The sequence below is a fragment of the Mustela nivalis genome (genome assembly GCF_964662115.1).
Source record: "Mustela nivalis genome assembly, chromosome: 11".
Classification (NCBI taxonomy): Eukaryota; Metazoa; Chordata; class Mammalia; order Carnivora; family Mustelidae; genus Mustela; species Mustela nivalis.
In genome coordinates this window covers 100,016,003-100,025,620 of record NC_139030.1, presented here as the reverse complement: position 1 = coordinate 100,025,620, position 9,618 = coordinate 100,016,003, and the positions used below count along the sequence as shown (strand labels likewise).

At 40.2% G+C, this 9,618-nt stretch overlaps 1 protein-coding gene across 11 annotated transcripts in view; it reads left to right on the top strand.

The window, feature by feature from the left end:
* The first annotated feature begins 3 nt into the window (after window positions 1-3).
* The window catches only part of CARF (calcium responsive transcription factor), a 78,079-nt gene continuing 68,464 nt past the window's right edge, over window positions 4-9,618 (top strand). For 10 of the 11 annotated variants that reach the window (XR_014300114.1, XR_014300115.1, XR_014300116.1 and 7 more), the window contains exons 1-2: window positions 4-87; window positions 4,094-4,259. The gene's annotated coding sequence lies outside the window, so the exon portion shown is untranslated. Of the gene's footprint in view, window positions 88-792; window positions 925-4,093; window positions 4,260-9,618 lie in introns of those variants that run through there. The other variant, XM_082688867.1, reaches the window with a different exon arrangement.

Here is a 9,618-nt window from a genome sequence, read left to right as displayed (position 1 = left end):
TCTCCCAGGACTGCGCGGCGCGCTCTCAGAAGGATGCGCCTGCGCATTGTGCTGGTCTCCATGGCAGGGCCTCGGAGCCAAGACGAGGTTGAGTAGACTCGTTTTGAATTTTCTCCCCTCCGCTCCGGCACCTCGTGGACTTCCCTCCTCGCCCTGTAGAGCTCTCGGAAGCGGCGGGACTGGGGGAGTTGGGGGGTTTGGCCGAGTTGTCCGCGCCCACGGACGGGACGCTACCTCCCAACCCCCCTTCCTTTCCTCCTGCCTCTTCCTCCCGTCACCTCCCGACCAGCCTGCTCCCTGAGCAACGCTGGCTCCTGCGGTAGTCGGGCCCGGGTGGTGACTTCAGCGCCCCGCCTCGGGGCCTCTTCGGGGCCCCACACGACGAGGCCCGCTAACCCCCTCCCGGGACTGCGCCGGGGGGCCTCGGGAAGGCAGGCTGGAGAAGGTGGAGATTAAGTGTCTGGGGAAGGGATGCTGAACCCCAGGACACGCCACCGCCGCGGAGAAGGACCCAGACCCCTTGGGCGGGAGCGCCTGGTGTGTGGTCCTTCGCACAGCCAAGAGCCCCGCTTTATAGCTTTTGTGTTTTTTGTTTTGCCTTTTTTTTTCCCCCCTCCCTAGGAGCCCTTTTATATCTTCTGATTAGGAGGGGAAAGGCGCCCTCCCGCACATTCTCCTACGCTGTGGGACCCCCCCCCCCCCTCGGTCTTGAAGTTACCTAAAGGCCTATACCTAACTCTAAATGGTCCGGAGAGTTACTCTAATTGAATTTAGTTGTTCGCTGTGGGAGGATGGAGGGAGAGATGCTATCTAGAACTCAAAGTTCCTTTTTTAAGTCTTTCGCCAAAACTGCAAGAGGGGGACTTCAAGAGACAGCAGTTTAGAATCAGGCAAAACTGGATCGCAGAATTTGTGGGCAGAGCGGTATGTGTGCAGGTGAAAACAACTTGAGTTTTCCTTTGCGTTGTTTAAAGATGCGCTGCAATTAAGTAGGCACCTGGTATTGAAATCAACCATAGCCTGTGAGAAAGTATTTAAACAATTGCAAGCGGAAAAATAATATTTTACTGGAAAGCAATGGTAATGAAAGGAGGATATTTTCAGTTCACTCACCTTTCTACAATGCGGGCTCTCCAACCTGAATGCCTCAGCAACTTATTAACCGCCCTGGACCGCACGTGGGTCACTGTGAGAATTAATTGCCACATAGTAAATGTTAAATTTATCCCCATCATTTTCATTTAGATGTCAGTTTGGCTAGAAGCTTTGCCAGCCTGAACAAATAAGGAAGAATGGCCTCATGGTTAGAGGAATTTCTCTTAGAGAAAAAGAACACCTCTGTACTGAAGTCCTAGGAAAGGAGGAACTGGGGTTGCAAACAACCTGTGGTCATTTAACCATGTGATTCATTGGGATGGTGAGAATTGTATACCTTAAATAAGTTAGACCACCTGAAACTTGAAACACTTTCTTAACTGAAGTCTTGCTATTTAATTCGTATTTTCTGAATTTGGTAGAGGTGGATAGAAATTTGACAGTTTTAAACATTCTTTAATTATAAATGATTTTTGAGATACAGCAGTTAAATTGCCTGAATTAACATTCATAGAGCCCCAAATAATCTTCAAATAATTAAGTTCTTTTTCAGATAATTTTTTTTACTATTGATAAAATATTATTGGTTAAAATATCTTTGAAAAATGTATAGGTAGAGGGGTTCCTGACTGGCTCAGTCAGTGGAGCATGCAACCCTTGATCTCCGGGTTGTAAATTCGAGCCCAACATTTAAGATTACTTAAAATCTTAAAAATAACAAATTTTAAAAGTTTTAATAAATTTTAGTGGTCAACAATTTGACATTTACCAAAATAAGAAAGTACAATTCCCGATAGTCACTATAGGTTGATCTTAATTTGAATGGAGTAGTATGACCAGTAAGATACAAAACCTAGATATGTACTTCGTAAGATAAACCTTCAATTTGCAAAGCAGAAATGTTGAATTCACCAAAGTACAGTTTTCGTTTAAGACCTTCCTTTAGTTAAGGAAAATTATAAGTGTTCAGAGCAACTGAACACCCACTATGATGGCTTTGGTGTTTTTTTTCAGTAGTGACTCTTGTCGTATTTGGTGTTCTCTCCATGCAGTACTTAGGGTAGTACTTTTGAGTGTTTTTCTTGGAACATTAACTTCAGGCTTTTTGTTCTTGATGACTTCCTACATAATTCATTTACTGTGGTTTTCATGAAGACACATTGTTATCTGGAAAATCACAGCTTGGAAGACTTGTGTCTCTATTAAAAGGTTTCTTTTTTTCTGCATGTAATGGCATGGTAGGGTATGATCTGAAGACTATGCATGGGCTTCAGAGTTCTATTTATTTTGGGTTTTGTTGTTTTTTCCAACTTAATTTTGAATTTGAGCCTTAATGCTCTTTGTGATCTTAGGCAAGTTACTTGACAGCTTTGGTCTTCTTATCTCTAGAGGTAAGATCCAACTCAGTGGATGTGAGGATTAAATGAAATAATCTGTAGAGCTCTCAAAGAGCAGAGGTAAAAAGAGTTGTGTATTTACAGGGTAAAAAATGAATAGGGAAGTTATAGGGAAGTTAATAGAGAGGGCAAACCTTAAGATTAAAGAGACATTGTGAACACTGGCCTTAAATTTTTTTTTCCAGTGAAAATTTAAAATAAGTTATTGTTTATATATATTTACATATATTTAAAATTTTGATGTTGACTTAACACACTAAAACTTTCCAAACCCATCTTTAAAAAAATATATAGATGTCCTATCAAATATTTGTGAACTAGGAGTCTTGATTTATTTTTGACACCACTGATAGTCATTTTGCATACATCATAAAAGGAACTTTGTGTCATTTACGTACCCTAAAAGATGAGAGAAATTTTATTTTCTAACGTACTTTTGAGCAACATTTTTAATGTTAATAAGTTAAAAGATCTGGCATTGATATTTAATATATTTCAAGATCCTTTAAATCTTAGGACACTAAAAGGGACCTAGAATTAGGAGAGTCTCTAAAACTGAAAGTGTCTTCATCTTTCAGTTACCCTGTTTGGGTATTTATTCTCAGGTAATTGGCTTTAACAGATACATTTTACCGCACCCAAGACTGTAAAGGAAACTCAACAAAATAATCAGATGTTAAGAGAGAACTACCTCTAAAGTATTGAACAAATAAAATTTGCTGCTGAACAGAAGCAAAACAGCAATGGCCCAAATATGGTCCACAGAGATGTGAGTGACCTGAAAAGAAAAGAAAAGCCCGAATAGCCAGTCTTTTCCTTTCTGCCATCCAGTCAAATATGTATAAACAATAAAAATCCCCCTTTTCCCTATAAAACATGAAACTTCTCTTTTAACAGTTTCTTCCTAATCTTTGTTTTTGATGTGAGGTAAAGTCCACTTTTTTAATGTGAGAAATTTCTCTTCGAGAAAAAGAACACCTTTTCTAGAAATATTCTCGAAAGCAATTTGACAGCAAAATGTAATGCTTTAGTGTGTGTTCGGAACTCCAATCATTAACTGCCTATACATGTAATACTTTCTTCTTTCTGTTTTCTTTATGTAATCCCAATACTATTTGCTTAAGAACTAACCTCGTCAAACCAATTCCAGGATGTTTTACAGGGTGTTGTTTAGGGAGGGTGATCTTTAGTCTCAAGCTTCTGTGGTTCCAGAAGATGCCCTGTTAGTAAATATTTCATGAGAGAAATGCAATTTACTGGGGAGGTCTTTGAGTAGTAGTTACAGAATGTGACTTGGAACAAAACTATAGTCCACATGCCCAATTTTAGGTAAGGAAACTGACACAGAGAGGTTAAGTCACATACTCCTGGACACATGCAGCTATCTGTCAAGTCAGTCCTAATCTGTAGTTTTCTTCAGCGGAGTGAGTCACAGGATGGTTCTACTGTACTAGGTAGGCAGCTGTGCTCACCACTCTACCACCAGTGCAGTTCTGTACTAGGCTGGTAATGGCTATTTTATAATAAAATCTGCATAAAATCTAGTAGTTTTCTTTATGTCTAGGAAAAGAAAATATATATTGAATACTTTCTCATTACAGAAGAAATGCTGCTGTGAAGACACAATTATGGCTCTCACACAAATGAAGCCACAACTGTCATGATTTAGTGCCCCTCAAAGGAAGAACTTGAGTGGACAAGAGAGGGCATTTCTGGGACTAGTAAAATGTTTGAGGCCTGAGTTTATACTTGAGCTACTACCTGAAGGTAATATTTTTATTTTTAACTAATCGAAAGGAACATCTCTATAAAAGTCAACTATTACCTATTACATATTTATGAAAAATCAGATTATACTTTGGATATAGGTACTTTGTTCTGTTTGTGTTTACCAGTTAGAAGAAGGCATTTTATACCTAGCTACTTAATATCTTTGTTCTTAAAAATGTCACTTTGATATAGTTAATTGAACATTAGGGGGATGCCTGGGTAGCTCAGTAGGTTAAGCATCTGCCTTTGGCTCAGGTCCTGGGATCAAGTTCCATGTTGGGGCCCCTTGCTCAGTGGGGAGCCTGCTTCTCCCTCTGCCTGCCACTCCCCCTGCTTGTGCTTTCTCTCTCTCTCTCTCTCAACCTCTCTCTTTCTCTGACAAATAAATAAATAAAATCTTTAAAAAAAAAGGCTAATACTTTTTAGCATGTACTGACGTTGAGGTTAGATGGGAATATTGGATATTTTAAGTCACCCTGCATTTGTCAGGATTGAAAAGCATGCAGATTGATGGGGGAATTAAGGGAGGAAGGAGTAATACTTTTTTCCCTTCATTCAAAAAAAATTTGATTTTGAAAAGGATATCCGTAGCATAGGAATGTACTTTCAACTTCCAGTTCACCAATAGATTAGTTAATAGATACCGAAACCCATTTTTCCATATAGAAACGACTTTAAGTAGTATTTTCCCAGTTTAACCATATAAAATTTCTTTAACTTGTAGTATAGACGTATATGCTGAAAGGAAGATTTTGAGTTTTGAGTTCCAAAATACAGTGGAAAAAGAAATTCTCTTTGAGTGGCAAAATCCCAGTCTGCATAAAATCCTGAAGTAGGTGGTTTATGTTTGGCAGGGTTCTTCTGTTAACATCTTTACCACCTTTCCTGGTGTAAATCCCTGGGGCGTTCATCCTGCCTTCCTCATTGCAGCACAGCTCAGGCCTCTGCTGAAGCCCTTTTAAATGTTCTGAGCTTCAGGTGTACTTACTTTCTCACCTCCAGATTAAACTTTCCAGGGTAGCTATTCTGAACTTTTCTTCTTCTTATTTTTTTTTTTAAGATTTTATTTATTTATTTATTTGACAGAGATCACAAGTAGGCAGAGAGAGGGGAAGCAGGCTCCCTGCTGAGCAGAGAGCCAGATGGATGCGTGGCTTGATCCCAGGACCCTGAGATCATGACCTGAGCCGAAGGCAGAGGCTTTACTACTGAGCCACCCAGGCATCCCCATGAACTCTTCTTAAATGAAGAAAGCTGTATAAATTTAATATATAAATTTACACAAATTTGTTAATGACTGATACTATGTCCAGAGTGTTTTTAGTTTTAAGAGAAAATGTTGAGGTGCCTGGGTGGCTCAGTCATTAAACATCTGCCTTCTGCTTATGTCATGATCCAAGGTCCTGGGATCAAGCCCCACATCAAGCTCCTTGTCCAGTGGGAATCTGCTTTTCCCTCTCCCATTCCCCCCGCTTGTGTTCCCTCTCTCACTGTATCTCTCTGTCAAATAAACAAATTAATTAAATTAAATAAAAAGGGCTTATTATCTCCAGTGAAAATTTCAGCTTGGGGTAAGAGAAAGTAAATAAAATGAAAAAAATTTATAATGGGATCAGGGCAGCTATTAGGAAACTGGAAGCAAGTCTTTAGAATTCTTTCCCCCCTAAGCTATTTGTACTTTTTACTTTTTCTCAAGCTCCACTTTTGAATCTGTTTGCAGGATGTTTTCTCAGTGATTACAGTGTCTGCAAGATTCGAATTCTAGCTTTTTCAAGGGATCAGAGGTGTTTATATTGTTTGCAGGAGGGCTTTGGTGCTTTAGGGACTGCCTCTAATTGAATTTCAACCAAGAAAAGTGGAGAACAAAATATGAACAAAAAATTTCTTTTAGCATCTGTAATTTGTTAACCTATCAAAAAAAAAAAAAGATTTAAAGCTATAACTAAAGGAAGAAGGGAATTTTTTTCTGTGACTTTGATAGAGTTCCTGTTGTAATAGCAAGAGTAGGATTTGGGATCGGTATATGTGCCTTGGTCAGCCACTTAGTGTATTTATAATCTTGGGAAAGTTACTTAATTGCCTGAGTCTTGTGTCTTTACATGTAAATTGGAGCAAGTAACTGAATCACAGGGTTGTTGAAAGGATTATATAAAATGACATATATGAAATACTTTTAGGGGTGCCTGGTTGGCTCAGTTGGTTAAACTTCCCAATTCTTGATTTCAGCTTACATCATGATCCTGGGGTGGTGAGGTCCAGACTGTACCATGCTCCATGATCAGTGGGTAGTCTGCTTCTCTCCCTCTGCCCTAACCCCTGCTTACAGTCCCTCTCAAATAAACAAATCTTAAACAAAAAAACAAAAAACTTTTTAGCATAGTGCTATACCATAGTGCCCATTAATTGATAACCCCATAACCTTAAGCAGTGAGCCTCAATTTCCTTTTCAGTAAAAGGGTGGTAACAGGTTCTACATCACAGAATATAGAGTCATTATTAATAATTCTAGCTTGTAATTGTTAAGTATAATAAACATTCAGGGGTGCCTGGGTGGCTTAGTCAGTTAAGCACCTGCCTTGGGCTCAGGTCACGGTCCCGGAATCCCGGGATCGAGCCCCACATCAGGCTTCTCATTTGGGAGTCTGCTTTTTTCTCTCACTCTGCCTGCTGCTCCACCTGCTTGTGCTCTCTCTCTGTCAAATAAATAAAAACAAACTTTTTAAAAAAATTATTTATTTATTTCACAGAGCACAAGCAGGAGGAGTAGCAGGTAGAGGGAGAGGGAGAAGCAGACTCCCTGCCGAGTAAGGAGTTGGATGCAGGCCTCGATCCCAGGATCCCGGGATTCTGACCTGAGCTGAAGGCAGTTGCTTAACCAACTGAACCACCGAGGTGCCCCAATAAAAATAATTTTCAAAAAAGAACCATTCGGGACGCCTGGGTGGCTTAGTCACTGGGCTTCTGACTTTGGCTCAGGTCGTGATCCTGGGCTTCTGAGATTGAGCCCAGCATTGGGCTCCCTGCTCTGTGGGAAGCCTGCTTCTCCCTCTCCCACTACCCCTGCTTGTGTTCCCTCTCTCACTGTGTCCCATAAATAAATAAATAAATGAATGAATAAATGTTATTGAATCTCATGTTAAATAAAATCTTGGAAAAAAATTCAATAAACTTTATGTTGTATAGCTTTGACAAATTTATAATCTTCATCTATTTTGTCATAGTAGTGTTTATATTTAAAACTCAGAGAGCTCTCAAAAATTTTTTTTTCTTAAGAGACTTATTCACTTATTTTAGAGAAAGAGAAAGAGGGAGAATGATGGGGTCAGGGAGGAGCAGAGGGAGAGAGAGTCCTAAGCAGACCCCAGACTGAGCATGGAGCCAGACATGGGACTTGATCTCACGATGCTGAGAACACAACCTGAGCCAAAACCAAGCATCGGAGGCTTAACTGACTGTCTACCCAGGTGCCCCTCAAAAAGATTTCTTAATCTTGATGTCACCATGGTTAGATGGTGAATATTTCTTTTCTTTTTTTAAGATTTTATTTATTTATTTGACAGAGAGATCACAAGCAGGCGGAGAGGCAGGCAGAGATGGGGGGAGCAGGGAGCCTGATGCAGGGCTCGATCCCAGGACCCTGAGATCATGACCGGAGCTGAAGGCAGAGGTAACCCACTGAGCCACCCAGGCGGCCCTAGACAGTGAATATTTCAATAAACTTACACTGAATTGTATTCTTGACAGCTATTATTTCAGTCTTAATGCATCCATCAGTGGTACTTTATTTTCATTTGACTCTATAAGACTTTTCTTTTTGAATAGCGTTATTTTTCTACTGTGGACATTGGAAGATTTACAGAAAAATCAATAGCTTTATAGAAAAACTGAGCAGGGCACTGAGTTGGCATCGTCAGTTAAGCATCCAGCTCTTGGTTTCAGCTTGGGTCGTGGTCTTGGGTCATGGAATCCAGCTCTGCCTCCGGCTCCACGCAGCATGGAGTCTGCTTGAGACTCTCTCTCCTCTCCCTGCCCCTCCCACTTCTCTCTTTCTCTCTCGCTCAAATAAATCTTTTTAAAAAATAAAGAAAGAAAGATCAAGCAGGGAATACAAAGATTGCCATATTCCTGCCCCCACAACATTCCTTTCTCTGTGTGCTAGCACAGTTTTCCTTGTTATTAACATTTTGCATTAGTGTGGCACATTTCTTTTTTTATTTTTTTAAAAATATTTATTTATTTAATAAACTCTCTGCCCAACATGGGACTAGAACTCCCAGTCCTGACATGAAGACCTGCATGCCCCACAGACTGAGCCAGCCAGGAACCCCTAGTGTGGTATATTTCTTCAAGTTAATGAACCAATATTGATACAGTATCATGGACAAGTCTATAGCTTGCATTAAGGTTCGCTATTTGTGTTGTATAATTCTGTGCATTTTGACAAAACTGATGTCAAAATGTCATGTATCCACCATAACAATATCATAAAGAATTGTTTCATCAAAATAAAAATTTCTCAACCTGTGGCAACTATTTATCTTGTTACTGAGTCTATAGTTTTGCCTTTTCAAGAATATCATATATTTGAGGGCACCTAGGTGGCTCAGTGGGTTAAAGCCTCTGCCTTCAGCTCAGGTCATGATCCCAGAGTCCTGGGATCTAGCCCCACATCGGGCTCTCTGTTCTGCAGGGAGCCTGCTTTCTCCTCTCTCTCTGCCTGCCTCTCTGCCTACTTTGATCTCTGTGAAATAAATAAATAAAATCTTTTTTTTTTTAATATATTTTTTATTTTTTTAAAAATATTTTATTTATTTATTTGACAGAGAGAGATCACAAGCAGGCAGAGAGGCAGGCAGAGGGAGAGGAGGAAGCAGGCTCCCCACTGAGCAGAGAGCCCGATGCGGGACTCGATCCCAGGACTCTGAGATCATGACCCGAGCCGAAGGCAGCGGCTTAACCCACTGAGCCACCCAGGCGCCCCAAATAAATAAAATCTTTAAAAAAAAAAAGTCATATATTTGAAATTGTATAGTATGCAGGCTTTTCACAGTGACTTCTTTTACTTATCAAAATATGTTTAAAGTTTTCCTTGTCTTTGTGGCTTAATAGCCTTTTTTAAAAAATTGAAGTATAGGGGCGCCTCGGTGGCTCAGTGGGTTAAAGCCTCTGCCTTCAGCCTAGGTCATGATCCTGGAATCCTGGGATCGAGTCCCGCATCGGGCTCTCTGCTCAGCAGGGACCCTGCTTCCTCCTCTCTCTCTGTCTGCCTCTCTGCCTACTTGTGATCTCTGTCAAATAAATAAATAAAATCCTTAAAAAAAAACAAATGAAGTATAGTTCACATATAATAGCAGTT